Source organism: Schistocerca nitens, chromosome 4, assembly GCF_023898315.1.
Source record: "Schistocerca nitens isolate TAMUIC-IGC-003100 chromosome 4, iqSchNite1.1, whole genome shotgun sequence".
Classification (NCBI taxonomy): Eukaryota; Metazoa; Arthropoda; class Insecta; order Orthoptera; family Acrididae; genus Schistocerca; species Schistocerca nitens.
In genome coordinates, this window is record NC_064617.1 from 493,713,995 (window position 1) to 493,728,846 (window position 14,852).

The following is a 14,852-nucleotide window of genomic DNA, read 5'->3' on the forward strand; positions in this document are numbered from 1 at the left end:
TTAAGAAAAGGCGCAACCCAACCAGAGTCGGACCTTTAAGCCTTTACAAAGCAAGTTTTGAAATTTGTTCAGCTCTAGAGACTAACAACAAACATTTTCGTATTTGGTTACTAAGGCAATATTTCTTTACAGTGAAAGAATATCTACACTGACAGAAAAAAAAAATCACAACACTAAAAAATAATTAATTTAGAGTAATGAAATTTCAGGAACACATTTGCCTAGGTAATATATTTAAGTGATTAACTGTGCAAGATCACAGGTTAATGTAAGCACAAGATAAGCCGTTGCAAATTTGAAATGCTGGTGCATTGATAACTGGTATAACCACCAGAATGTCAAATGTGAGCATGCAAATGTCTCGCATCGTGTTGTACAGGTGCCGGATGTCAATTCGTGGGATGGAGTTCCATGCCTGTGCAACTTGGTCAGTCAATATAGTTAATGCTGTTCATGGGCAACACTAGAGCTATTGTCAATGGTGTCCCATATGTGCTCAATTGGAGACGGATCTGGTGGTAAAGTGGCCAAGGCAAGATGTCAGTATTCTGTAGAGCATGTTGGGTTATAACAGTGGTATGTTGTTGTTGTTGTCGTCTTCAGTCCTGAGACTGGTTTGATGCAGCTCTCCATGCTACTCTATCCTGTGCAAGCTTCTTCATCTCCCAGTACTTACTGCAACCTACATCCTTCTGAATCTGCTTAGTGTATTCATATCTTGGTCTCCCTCTACGATTTTTACCCTCCACGCTGCCCTCCAATGCTAAATTTGTGATCCCTTGATGCCTCAGAACATGTCCTACCAACCGGTCCCTTCTTCTTGTCAAATTGTGCCACAAACTCCTCTTCTCCCCAATTCTATTCAATATCTCCTCATTAGTTACGTGATCTACCCATCTAATCTTCAGCATTCTTCCGTAGCACCAAATTTCGAAAGCTTCTATTCTCTTCTTGTCTAAACTATTTATTGTCCACGTTTCACTTCCATACATGGCTACACTCCATACAAATACTTTCAGAAACGACTTCCTGACACTTAAATCTATACTCGATGTTAACAAATTTCTCTTCTTCAGAAACGCCTTTCTTGACATTGCCAGTCTACATTTTATATCCTCTCTACTTTGACAATCGTCAGTTATTTTGCTCCCCAAATAGCCAAACTCCTTTACTACTTTAAGTGTCTCATTTGCTAATACAATACCCTCAGCATCACCCGACTTAATTTGACTACATTCCATTATCCTCGTTTTGCTTTTGTTGATGTTCATCTTATATCCTGCTTTCAAGACACTATCCATTCCATTCAACTGCTCTTCCAAGTCCTTTGCTGTCTCTGACAGAATTACAATGTCATCAGCAAAGCTCAAAGTTTATATTTCTTCTCCATGGATTTTAATACCTACTCCAAATTTTTCCTTTGTTTCCTTCACTGCTTGCTCAATATATAGATTGAATAACACGAGGGAGAGCCTACAACCCTGTCTCACTCCCTTGCCAACCGCTGCTTCCCTTTCATGCCCCTCATCTCTTATAACTGCCATCTGGTTTCTGCACAAATTGTCAATAGCCTTTCGCTCCCTGTATTTTACCCCTGCCACCTTTAGAATGTGAAAGAGAGTATTCCAGTCAACATTGTCAAAAGCTTTCTCTAAGTCTACAAATGATAGAAATGTAGGTTTGCCTTTCCTTAATTTTATTTATTATTATTATTTGGAGCTTTTCCTCATTACAGAGGCTTATCTCCAACATAATAATTTACTTGGAAATTACAATACAAACAAGAAATGTTCTTAAACTATATTCTCGAAATATTCCTCCAGGTGTTTCGATCTTGTGTGTCCTCTTCCTCTGTGCCCATTCTCTTCATTGTGTGCTGTACGTTTTGGAGCCAGGTGGTCATAGGTCATCCTCTTCTTCTTCTTCTCCCCTCCGGTTCCCACTCCAGTATCAATTTTGGTATTCTGGTTTTCTCCATTCGTCGTACATGCCCGTACCACTGTAATTTCTTCCTATCCATTACATCATATATTCTTTCTTTTATTTCCATTCTCCTTATTATTTCGGTGTTCCTTATCTTTTCTTTCCTGGAGATTCTTGCCGATATTCTCGCTTTCCTTAATCTATTTTCTAAGATAAGTCGTAGGGTCAGTATTGCCTCACGTGTTCCAACATTTCTGCGGAATCCACACCAATCTTCCCCGAGGTCGGCTTCTACCAATTTTTCCATTCCTCTGTAAAGAATTCGCGTTAGTATTTTGCAGCAGTGACTTATTAAACTGATAGTTCGGTAATTTTCACATCTGTCAACACCTGCTTTCTTTGGTATTGGAATTATTATATTCTTCTTGAAATCTGTGGGTATTTCGCCTGTCTCATACATCTTGCTCACCAGATGGTGGAGTTTTGTCATGACTGGCTCTCCCAAGGCCATCAGTAGTTCTAATGGAATGTTGTCTACTCCCGGGGCCTTGTTTCGACTTAGGTCTTTCAGTGCTCTGTCAAACTCTTCACGCAGTATCGTATCTCCCATTTCATCTTCATCTACATCCTCTTCCATTTCCATAATATTGTCCTCAAGTACATCGCCCTTGTATAAACCCTCTATATACTCCTTCCACCTTTCTGCCTTCCCTTCTTTGCTTAGAACTGGGTTGCCATCTGAGCTCTTGATATTCATACAAGTGGTTTTCTTCTCTCCAAAGGTCTCTTTAATTTTCCTGTAGGCAGTATCTATCTTACCCCTAGTGAGACAAGCCTCTACATCCTTACATTTGTCCTCTAGCCATCCCTGCTTAGCCATTTTGCACTTTCTGTCGATCTCATTTTTGAGACGTTTGCATTCCCTTTTGCCTGCTTCATTTACTGCATTTTTATATTTTCTCCTTTCATCAATTAAATTCAATATTTCTTCTGTTACCCAAGGATTTCTATTAGCCCTCGTCTTTTTACCTACTTGATCCTCTGCTGCCTTCACTACTTCATCCCTCAGAGCTACCCATTCTTCTTCTACTGTATTTCTTTCCCCCATTCCTGACAATTGTTCCCTTATGCTCTCCCTGAAACTCTCTACAACCTCTGGTTCTTTCAGTTTATCCAGGTCCCATCTCCTTAAATTCCCACCTTTTTGCAGTTTCTTCAGTTTCAATCTGCAGTTCATAACCAATAGATTGTGGTCAGAATCCACATCTGCCCCTGGAAATGTCTTACAATTTAAAACATGGTTCCTAAATCTCTGTCTTACCATTATATAATCTATATGATACCTTTTAGTATCTCCAGGATTCTTCCAGGTATACAACCTTCTTTTATGATTCTTGAACCAAGTGTTAGCTATGATTAAGTCATGCTCTGTGCAAAATTCTACAAGGCGGCTTCCTCTTTCATTTCTTCCCCCCAATCCATATTCACCTACTATGTTTCCTTCTCTCCCTTTTCCTACTGACAAATTCCAGTCACCCATGACTATTAAATTTTCGTCTCCCTTCACTACCTGAATAATTTCTTTTATCTCGTCATACATTTCATCAATTTCTTCATCATCTGCAGAGCTAGTTGGCATATAAACTTGTACTACTGTAGTAGGCATGGGCTTTGTGTCTATCTTGGCCACAATAATGCGTTCACTATGCTGTTTGTAGTAGCTAACCCGCACTCCTATTTTTTTATTCATTATTAAACCTACTCCTGCATTACCCTTATTTTTTTTATTCATTATTAAACCTACTCCTGCATTACCCCTATTTGATTTTGTATTTATAACCCTGTAATCACCTGACCAAAAGTCTTGTTCCTCCTGCCACCGAACTTCACTAATTCCCACTATATCTAACTTTAACCTATCCATTTCGCTTTTTAAATTTTCTAACCTACCTGCCCGATTAAGGGATCTGACATTCCACGCTCCGATCCGTAGAATGCCAGTTTTCTTTCTCCTGATAACGACGTCCTCTTGAGTAGTCCCCGCCCGGAGATCCGAATGGGGGACTATTTTACCTCCGGAATATTTTACCCAAGAGGACGCCATCATCATTTAATCATACAGTAAAGCTGCATGTCCTCGGGAAAAATTACGGCTGTAGTTTCCCCTTGCTTTCAGCCGTTCGCAGTACCAGCACAGCAAGGCCGTTTTGGTTAATGTTACAAGGCCAGATCAGTCAATCATCCAGACTGTTGCCCCTGCAACTACTGAAAAGGCTGCTGCCCCTCTTCAGGAACCACATGTTTGTCTGGCCTCTCAACAGATACCCCTCCGTTGTGGTTGCACCTACGGTACGGCCATCTGTATCGCTGAGGCACGCAAGCCTCCCCACCAACGGCAAGGTCCATGGTTCATGGGGGAAGAAAGTGTTAGTTATGATTAAGTTATGCTCTGTGCAAAATTCTACGAGACGGCTTCCTCTTTTTAATTTCTTAGCCCCAATCCATATTCATCCACTATATTCCCTTCTCTTCCTTTTCCTACTCTCGAATTCCAGTCACCCATGACTAATGAATTTTCGTCTCCCTTCACTACCTGAATAATTTCTTTTATCTCCTCATAAATTTCATCAATATCTTCATCATCTGCAGAGCTAGTTGGAATATAAACTTGTGCTATTGTAGTAGGCATGGGCTTCGTGTCTATCTTGGCCACAATAATGCGTTCACTATGCTGTTGGTAGTAGCTTACCCGCACTCCTATTTTTTTATTCATTATTAAACCTACTCCTGCATTACCCCTATTTGATTTTGTATTTATAACCCTGTATTCACCTGACCAGAAGTCTTGTTCCTCCTGCCACCGAACTTCACTAATTCAACAGTGGTATGTGGACAATCATTATCCTGTTGAAAAACACTGCCTGGAAACCGTGAATGGCAGCACAATAGGCCAGATCGCTAGACTGGCGTACAGATTTGCAGTCATGGTGCAGGGGATAACCTCGAGAGTGCTCCTGCTGTCATACAATATCCCACCTCAGACGATAGCTCCAAGTGGAGGTCCAGTGCATCTCACATACATATTGGTTGCAGGCCTTCAACTATTGTCAACAAATTAGTAACAGTGATGCCAGCTGCTGCTCAGATTGCTGCTCCTGCTGCAGATGCAGTAGGATGTGACAGAGCCATACACTGAACATGATGGTCTTCCTTCTCGGTAGTGTCACCTGGCCGTCTGGAGTCTGGTCTTCTTGTGACCACTGCTGCCAGCAATCATGTACAGTGACTATGTTCCTGCCAAGTCTATCTGCAATATCACAGAAAGGAACGTCCAATTTCTCATAGCCCTATTACACAACCTCATTCAAACTCAGTAGGGGGTTGATAAGGGTGTCTTTGTTGCCTTAAAGGCATTCTTGATTAACATCAACTCGCCATGTCCAGTCTCAAAGGTAACTAACGTTCATGACTATTACAGAATGTATTTAAAGGAAACCTGATTTGCATCCTCGTAGTTGTGCTACTAGTGCCACTCTTATGCAACTGGTGCAAAATTGGAACAGACATAACTTTTCAGATGTAGAAACATGCCTACCAACTTTCATGTATATTGCACAACCCTTTTTTGGTGTTGTGATTTCATTTTCTGTCAGTGTATTTGTTGTTTTTATGTTACCTTGGTATGGTTCTAGAATACTGTTAGGATCATTTTACATATCATTTGCCCTTCAGGCAGCCCCCAACATAGACGGAAAAACCATGTTTCATTAAATTCCCATCAGTGCTTTACTGAGCCCTAAATCTTGACAACATTTTTTTTTTAAGTGTACAATTCAGCTATTGCATCCTAACTGTGCCTCAGCTTCTATGTATTCTTTACTTGAACTGAACTGCACTATTGCATTATTATCTATTGATGCATGACCTTATGTGGTCAGGGTCAGTTTTTTTAGTAACCTTTGTGCTTCTCTTTCTATTAATTTAACTGAACCCCAACACACTCATTACTTGTGGAAGACATTCTTACCAAATCCCATAAGAGTTCGGGGAATGTGTGTGCATCCGCACAGAAGAAGGATGTCATGGCCAGTGTTGCCAGAACTATATCCTTATATGGGTATGGTGTCTGTTCTTTCGCACATGTCAGAAAGAACAGACACCATATCCATATAAGTATATAGTCTGGCAACAAGTGGGACACTACAAATGTAGTGTGTGTACATACAAGGTGAGAATATGGGTCTCACAGGAGGCGTGCGTGAGATAGTCCCTGCAGTCACGCTATCCTCTATGCCCTCGGTGGCTCAGATGGATAGAGCGTCTGCCATGTAAGCAGGAGATCCCGGGTTCGAGTCCCGGTCGGGGCACACATTTTCACCTGTCCCCATTGATATATAACAATGCCTGTGAGCAGCTGAAGGTATTAATATAATTCTAATTTTGGTCTTAATGTAGGTCATAGTTGAGACTGAACCAGTTGGTTCAAAACTAGTTACTAAACATATGTGCTGCAACTGTGAGGGTTTGTTAATAATCACTTCATGATAAATTAAGAAAGAATGCTGGTAAAAGATTGCTGGTCCTGTGTCAACAAAATGTTGAATCTGAATATATATATAATTTTTTTCCCTCTGAAAATAGTGGCATTATGTTAATTATACTAAGTCTTACTACATTAAATTTAGCTTGAGAAAGTAAAAATAGTTTGTAGAGGTTTAATGACAGTTATTTATATGAAAAGTTTGCAACAGTTGTTTCACCTTGTTAATGCCATGCTCAACTTTATACCAATATACATACTCACAGAGGTCCAGTGTGGGCTGTAATTATCGTACGGCAGTGAAAAGTGGTAGATATTCTAATATGTTAATGCAGAACTGATTTATGCTGAGGAAAAAAAATTAGTCAATTTTGGCCACCAGATGCAAATCTGGCACTGCAAATCCAAGAAAGACATACAGAAATGTTTCCTTATCTGATGGATTAAGAACAGATGTGGGCAGAAAAGGTCAAACAAGTGAGAAAGGCGTAATGTTGATATTATTATTAACTGCCACTTATACAGTTTGCCCAATGTGGGCGGCACTGGCGATGTCGACGAGATGCTTAAAATTAATGTAGTGGTACCAGTGGAAACTGAGCAACATGTTTCTGTATACTGGCCTTCCGATCAGGTAGAGACTGAACGTGTCCTTGGTAAATGCATCCTTTTACATATACCCAGAGCCGAAAGTCACATGGATTCAGACATGTGATCTTGCAAGCCATGCATCTGGAAAACCTGTGGAGATAACACGTTCATGGAAGGTTGCATTAAGCAAATCTTTCACTTAGTGAGTGACATAAGGTGATGCCCAACTTGCATGAAAACAGTGGCTTCCACACAGTTCCATTATTTCAAAGCAGGAATCACATGCTGTACAAGAAGGTCTTGATAACATGCAGACGTCACAGTACGCCTGACTCCAGGTGTATTCTCTTCAGAGAAGAACGGACCGAAAATAAAGGTGCTTGTGAATGTACATTACAGACTCGCGTATGGCGAATGCAGTGGCTTTTTGTGCACAACACGCAGTTTAACAGTACCCCAAATTCAGCTGTTCTGTGTATTCACTGCATCCTGTAGTGTAAATTGTGCCTCACTCCTGAGAATATTGCTCAGCCATAAACCTAAGAGCAAATTCAGAATGTTGCTGTGGATCATGAAGTTTTATTTGCTGCACAATCTCAGTCTTGTATGGGTACCAGTGTAAAATAGACCACAAAACTTTCCGTACTGTTGAGCATGCGATGGAAAATTCTTGTGACACTGCAAGAGCACTAGCACTTCCTGGGGATGTGCTGCATGGTCAGTTACAGCAACAGAAACCTCATCAATAACTTCCAGCAGGATAGGACACCTTCCTCTTCCAGGTGCCACACCAAGCTCAGCCATGTTTTTGAATGTCTTTATCATCGCCCATAAACCATTTAATGTCATCAGGCCTTTACTCAGACTTTCAGTCAACAGTACTCCCTCAATGCAGCACCGTAATTGTTGTCATTCACAGAAAACAGTTTCACCAACATCACATGGTCTCTCTTCTAGATAGCCATATTGTCCACTCACGTTATGGCTTGTCAAATGACAGTGTGGATCTCATTCTGTCATAAAAACAGTCTTAGTCATCCAACACAATTGGCATAATCTGCCCGTCTGAACATCATGTGACCATTGGATTGGTATAGATGTATTAAATGTTACAGGATTTAGGTTAGCTTCTCACTTTTGTATGACCGAAATGGAGGATGGAGGAGTTGCCGCATTCATAAGGAATTGCCATAAATTTAATAAAATAGACAGTCATAAATTTTGCCTTGAGCAGCATACGGAAGCATGTACAACAGAATTTCATAATAAATCACTCATAATATTAAGTGTGTACAGAATACCAGCATGTAGTTTTAATATGTGCATAAATCACTTTGATGCTCTGTTGGCCGACTTAACACCAAAAAAGAAAGAATTAGTGGTTGCTAGTGATTTTATTGTAGATTTCCTGGAAAACTCTTCCATTAAGAATTTAGTGCAGTCAGTAGCATTGTCGCTCAACTTAATTCATACTGTTAAGTTTTCAACTAGAATAGCTACGGGCTTAAAGATTGGCCATTGATAATAAGTTTATGGAAATGTTTAATGAACAAAATTATATTATAAAATCAATAATTAGTAGCCTCTCGGACCATGACATGCAGTTCCTTTTGCTAAATGTTAATACTGATCAGGATATAAAATCTACTAAATCTGAGTTAAATAGGGTAGTCAGTAAGCAAAAAATTGATTGTTTTAGGAAACTACTCAAAGACATGAATTAGAGTAATGTGTACAATGCTCATACTATGAGTGAGAAATAAAACACTTTTATTAATGATGTCCTTAACTTATCTGAAAACTGTTTTCAACCAAAACTAACCCAGATTAGACCAGAGTCTATAAAAAAAAAGCCATGGATTAGTCAGGGAATAAAGGTATCCTGTAAGACGCAAAGGAAAATATGTCTGTCTAAAACAGCTCTGATGTAAATGCAATAGACCATTACAAAACATACTGCAAAATATTGTAGATAGTAATACAGATATCAAAGCAAATGCATTATCAAAAAAAGATAGTCACATCAGATAACAAATTAAAGACAATGTGGGATACAGTGAACAAAGAGACTGGTGGAATCAGAGCACATAGCATTAAGAGTAAATGATACATGGGTAACAGATGTGTACAGTGTTGCTTTAACAGATGTGTACAGTGTTGCTTTGACAGGTTCAGCTGACTCTGCCATGGAATATCTCAGACCAGTTACTACAAATAACTGCAATAACATGAGTATGACTCTCACAACACCAGTAAAGTTATGTCCACCACAATATCGTTAAAATATAAAATTCTAGTGGCTATGATAATATATCAACACAGTTAGTTTTTAAGTTATTTGTGTAAACAGTCTTTTATCAGTGATGCATTTCCTGGGTAGTTGAAATATGCCGAAGTTGAGTCTTTGTGCAAGAAAGGAGACGAAGAAATACCATCAAACTTGTGTGCAAATTCACTTTTGTCCAAATTCTCAAAAATTTTAGAAAAGATAATAAACAGTCGTCTTCTTAAATATATGACCACAAATGAAACATTATCCAAGTCACAATTTGGATTTATAAAAGGTTGCGATATTGATAAGCCGTATCTGCACATACAGTGAGAATGTGCTTAATCCATTAGACATCAAATTACAGGTTACTGGTATATTTTGTGATCTGTCAAAAGCATTTGACTGTGTAAATTACAATATCCTTTTAAGTAAATTCGAATATTATGGTGTAATAGGAAACATTGCAAAATGGTTCAAATCCTAGATCTCTGGTAGAAAAGAAAGGGTGTCATTAGGAAACAGATGTGTATTAAGCTATCAGGCATTATCCAACTGGGAACCAATAACATGGTGTGTCTCCCAAGGTTCCATCTTAGGGCCCCTCACTTTTTCTTGAATATATCAGTGACCTTTCATCAGCAACATCATCAGATGCCATGTTTGTTTTGTTCACAGATGATACAAACATTGCAATAAATAGTAACTCTGTCACTAAACCTTGAAGAAACACACTATATGCAGTTCAGAATGTGTAAAAGGTTTCCTACCAGTATGTTGTTGTGGTCTTCAGTCCAGAGACTGGTTTGATGCAGCTCTCCATGCTGCTCTATCCTCAAGCCTTTTCATCTCCCAGTACCTACTGCAACCTACATCCTTCTGAATCTGCTTAATATATTAATCTCTTGGCCCCCCTCTACTATTTTTACCCTCCCCGCTGCCCTCCAATACTAAATTGGTGAACCCTTGGTGCCTTAGAACATATCCTACCAACCAATCCCTTCTTCTAGTCAAGTTGTGCCACAAATTCCTCTTCTCCCCAATTCTGTTCAGTACCTCCTCATTAGTTACATGATCTACCCATCTAATCTTCAGCATTCTCCTACCCGTATTTGCCTAAAATATGAGGACATGCAAGGCCGTTTTGGTTAGTGTTACAGGGCCAGATTTGTTACAGGGCCAGATCAGTCAATCATCCAGGCTGTTGCCCCTGCAACTACTGAAAAGGCTGCTGCCCCTCTTCAGGAACCAGCCTCTCAACAGATACCCCTCTGTTGTGGTTGCACCTACGGTATGGCTATCTGTGTCGTTGAGGCACGCAAGCCTCCCCACCAACGGCAAGGTCCATGGTTCATTGGGGGGGGGGATCATTGTAAATAAGTGCTGAAAAATAGTTTGTATTTTATCTTTTTATTTGGTGTTGTGTGGCTATAATAGCCTAAGAATTATCATACGCGCCTAAGTATATAGAACATTTGATATTTGGTGACAAGTTTTATATCCTTTTTAATGTAATATGCTTAAGATTTTATCTTTTTTTTACGGTTACTCCACATCCACTAGGGAATTTCATTTGGGATCTGTGGAAGGTACATTAGCATATATGTTTTTATTTTCTAGATATTTATTTTGTGTTCTTGTTCTTTGACATGTTCCACATCCCAGAGAATCTCCTCACTGTGGATCAATTGGAACAAAAAGTATATCTAATCTAATATGACCTACAGTGCCAGATTTACACGTGGTGGCCAAAATTTGAACTAATTTTTTCCAGCACATATTGGTTCCGCATTAATGCATTAGCGTATCTACCAGTCTTTGCTGCTGTACAATAATTATAGCCCACACTGGACCTCTGTGAATAGCTGCACTTTGATTATAACCTTCCGGTACCTAAAATGTACATGATATGTGGAGAATACCGTTACAGACAACAACTGAAAATAGAAAGGAATTAAGTGCACCTTAATTGCGGATTAAAGTTTGGTATGTGACTTTGAAAACACAGGAACTAAACAAATTGTTACTTTGCCCAAGGCCACTGATGCATTCAAAATGAAGTCGTCATACACCCAGTGGTCCCACAACTTTTTTGTGTGCACGCGAGTGGTAAATGCAGGACCCCCAAACCATTGGAGCACTTCTGCAGCTCCATTCTGTAGTACTCTTCTTTTATTTTCCTTTGTCTCAGACTCGAGGACTTCTCACATCAGTGATGACCTGGCTGTCCCAAAGAACTCTGATTTTGGCTATCCCCATATTTACCCCTGGCATAAATTGTAAATGAGGTCCCCCTCTTCGTTTTAGACAATGCAGTGAATAATGCCTGACATGGAATACTTCCCCATAGAAATACAGTTCCATCTTGAGCATTGTTTCCATAAGTGCCCAAAAAATCAATTTGTAGCCAGCCAACTGGGTGCTGAGGGGGGTGGGGTGGGGGGTGGAAGGGGGAGGAGTTCATGTCCTTGCATGGTGGTAGCCCCTGACCATGCAGCAACTGCACAGTTTGTTTATGGCAAGCAGTGTCTCTGTCACATTTGGGCCACTGTAGTATGGAACTGGCTACCATGTCAAGCCAATGTAGCAGTTGTAGTGTGGTAATGCCCATAAAGTGATTCCGAAGTTGGAGTGTGTGACACCATGGCTGATGATTCACCATGAAACATATCATGCAGGATGCTGGGAGATGCCAGGAATCTCACCCAAAAGCCAGGACAATTGCAGCGTGGAAAAATAAATCCTAATGCAAGCAAGAAAGCTAATTAAAAGACTTGCAGAGGAAGTATTTGTATTTGGTTTGTACTAGGGCTAAGAAAGATACTTTTATTAATCTGAAACTGCTATTTTGTGCAGAACAGATTAAAGATGGATTTGGGGAAGTGGAAGCAATTGTTGAACATGCACAGGGGTCTTTGGCAGTCCCCACCCCATCACTTGTTGGCTGACAAACGAGCCTCCAACAGACTTTCCCCAGCAAAGTAATGCGAGTTTACTGTTTTGAATTGTCCATATTTTAATTCATATTTGCCGTTCTCATTGTTTACAAAAGAAGGGCACAATTTCAAAGCCCTCCTGCCTTTATTGCCACCGAAATGTTTCGCCTTTACTGAAAAATTTAGACAACTTAATGTGACAGAGTGGATCCTGGTGGCTCATTGGTATAAAGATCCAATGATCATGGTTTGATCCCTGGTCAGTCCTTTGATTTTTATCTGTTACTTGTCACTTATTTTGCAATGTTTGTTAATGTGAAAAATGCTGAGTTGCACCATGGTCCAGAGCCCACGTTAATCTGTATGTCCACCTATCAATGGGTGGGCAAGTCAGTTCAGAGATCAGAAGAAGGGCAACAGCATACCACATCCGCAGGACCACATCTGACAAAGAATTGAGATGTTTAATCCATCCTTCGTCTAAGACTGCATCTCCTTAATTGAGGACTTTTCTCTGTGTTACACAACTATGGACAATATTTTGGTTGACCTTTTGAACTATATCCAGTGGGAATATATGAAGTTTCATAATATTTTTAACACATTGTGGTCTCCACTGGCTTTCATTGAACTACTCATTCCATCCATATCCCCTCAGGAAATTGGAATAATTTGCGGCCCATATTTCTCCTTCTCGATGTATTTTAGGTGACAAAACAACTTGAACATTTAGTTTTATTACATGTATTCCGAACCTCCCCCCATGAACCATGGACCTTGCCGTTGGTGGGGAGCCTTGCGTGCCTCAGCGATACAGATGGCCGTACTGTAGGTGCAACCACAACGGAGGGGTATCTGTTGAGAGGCCAGACAAACATGTGGTTCCTGAAGAGGGGCAGCAGCCTTTTCAGTAGTTGCAGGGGCAACAGTCTGGATGATGGACTGATCTGGCCTTGTAACATTAACCAAAACGGCCTTGCTGTGCTAGTACTGCGAACGGCTGAAAGCAAGGGAAAACTACAGCCGTAATTTTTCCTGAGGAAATGCAGCTTTACTGTATGATTAAATGATGATGGCGTCCTCTTGGGTAAAATATTCCGGAGGTAAAATAGTCCCCCATTCGGATCTCCGGGCGGGGACTACTCAAGAGGACGTCGTTATCAGGAGAAAGAAAACTGGCGTTCTACGGATCGGAGCGTGGAATGTCAGATCCCTTAATTGGGCAGGTAGGTTAGAAAATTTAAAAAGGGAAATGGATAGGTTAAAGTTAGATATAGTGGGAATTAGTGAAGTTCGGCGGCAGGAGGAACAGGACTTTTGGTCAGGTGAATACAGGGTTATAAATACAAAATCAAATAGGGGTAATGCAGGAGTAGGTTTAATAATGAATAAAAAAATAGGAGTGCGGATTAGCTACTACAAACAGCATAGTGAACGCATTATTGTGGCCAAGATAGACACAAAGCCCATGCCTACTACAGTAGTACAAGTTTATATGCCAACTAGCTGTGCAGATGATGAAGAAATAGATGAAATGTATGACGAGATAAAAGAAATTATTCAGGTAGTGAAGGGAGACGAAAATTTAATAGTCATGGGTGACTGGAATTCGTCAGTAGGAAAAGGGAGAGAACGAAACATAGTAGGAGAATATGGATTGGGGGGAAGAAATGAAAGAGGAAGCCGCCTTGTAGAATTTTGCACAGAGCATGACTTAATCATAGCTAACACTTGGTTCAAGAATCATAAAAGAAGGTTGTATACCTGGAAGAATCCTGGAGATACTAAAAGGTATCAGATAGATTATATAATGGTAAGACAGAGATTTAGGAACCAGGTTTTAAATTGTAAGACATTTCCAGGGGCAGATGTGGATTCTGACCACAATCTATTGGTTATGAACTGCAGATTGAAACTGAAGAAACTGCAAAAAGGTGGGAATTTAAGGGGTTGGGACCTGGATAAACTGAAAGAAACAGAGGTTGTAGAGAGTTTCAGGGAGAGCATAAGGGAACAATTGACAGGAATGGGGGAAAGAAATACAGTAGAAGAAGAATGGGTAGCTCTGAGGGATGAAGTAGTGAAGGCAGCAGAGGATCAAGTAGGTAAAAAGACGAGGGCTAATATAAATCCTTGGGTAACAGAAGAAATATTGAATTTAATTGATGAAAGGAGAAAATACAAAAATGCAGTAAATGAAGCAGCTAAAAAGGAATACAAACGTCTCAAAAAATGAGATCGACAGGAAGTGCAAAATGGCTAAGCAGGGATGGCTAGAGGACAAATGTAAGAATGTAGAGGCTTGTCTTACTAGGGGTAAGATAGATACTGCCTACAGGAAAATTAAAGAGACCTTTGGAGAGCAGAGAACCACTTGTATGAATATCAAGAACTCAGATGGAAACCTAGTTCTAAGCAAAGAAGGGATGGCAGAAAGGTGGAAGGAGTATATAGAGGGTTTATACAAGGGTGATGTGCTTGAGGACAATATTATGGAAATGGAAGAGGATGCAGATGAAGACGAAATGGGAGATACGATACTGCGTGAAGAGTTTGACAGAGCACTGAAAGACGTGAGTTGAAACAAGGCCCC

At 40.1% G+C, this 14,852-nt stretch overlaps 1 protein-coding gene and 1 non-coding gene across 2 annotated transcripts in view; both read left to right on the top strand.

Annotated features, from left to right (window-relative positions):
• LOC126253421 (hexosaminidase D-like) overlaps nt 1-14,852 on the top strand; it is a 201,151-nt gene that overhangs the window by 171,832 nt on the left and 14,467 nt on the right. The gene's annotated exons all lie outside the window — the stretch shown is intronic.
• On the top strand, nt 6,216-6,290 carry Trnat-ugu (transfer RNA threonine (anticodon UGU)). Its single transcript has one exon. It is a non-coding gene; the product is annotated as a tRNA-Thr (tRNA).